This window comes from Octopus bimaculoides, chromosome 4 (assembly GCF_001194135.2).
Source record: "Octopus bimaculoides isolate UCB-OBI-ISO-001 chromosome 4, ASM119413v2, whole genome shotgun sequence".
Classification (NCBI taxonomy): Eukaryota; Metazoa; Mollusca; class Cephalopoda; order Octopoda; family Octopodidae; genus Octopus; species Octopus bimaculoides.
In genome coordinates, this window is record NC_068984.1 from 66,962,870 (window position 1) to 66,963,558 (window position 689).

Here is a 689-nt window from a genome sequence, read left to right on the forward strand (position 1 = left end):
TATATACATACATACACACATATATATGTATATATACATACATATATATATATATATATATATATATATTTTGTATGTATGTGTGTGTGTGTAATCATCATTTTACAATATCAGTGTGCTCTCTATGTTCATTGTCATGCATCAACATCCTAATTCTTTATATTTAAAATATTAAATGTGGATTTCATGCTTCTTGTTCTTGTAATGTACACCTAAACTCTTCTTGAACATGCATACAATAGCAGCTTAAAGAAAATTAAACTAAAATCTTTAGGCAGATTTATTGTGAGGACAAGCAAATATATTTCTAAAAAAAATGCTGTCTTTATAGAAACATTAACACACACACACACACAGCACAAAAATGCCCACCACCATCATGAAAAAATATAGGGACGCAGTTGATATATAATATTTTTAGAAGATTTATGAATTCTTTATTTGTATTTCATACAACAAACTATATGAATGGACATATATATTTGTATTTCTCTGTGTATCTTCAGTACATTTGCTTTATATTTTAACAGATAGGTAGCTTTTACAATAAAGAGATTAGAATTTTCACAATGTGGCCAAAAAGAAATAACAACAACAAAAATGCATATTCAAGTGCAACTGTAATAATACACAGAGAGAGAGAGAGAGAGAGAGAGAGAGAGAGAGAGAGAGAGAGAGAGAGAGAGAGA

The 689-nt window shown here is 28.4% G+C and overlaps 1 long non-coding RNA gene across 1 annotated transcript in view; it reads left to right on the forward strand.

The window, feature by feature from the left end:
- LOC128247593 (uncharacterized) overlaps positions 1-689 on the forward strand; it is a 37,643-nt gene that overhangs the window by 36,732 nt on the left and 222 nt on the right. The gene's annotated exons all lie outside the window — the stretch shown is intronic.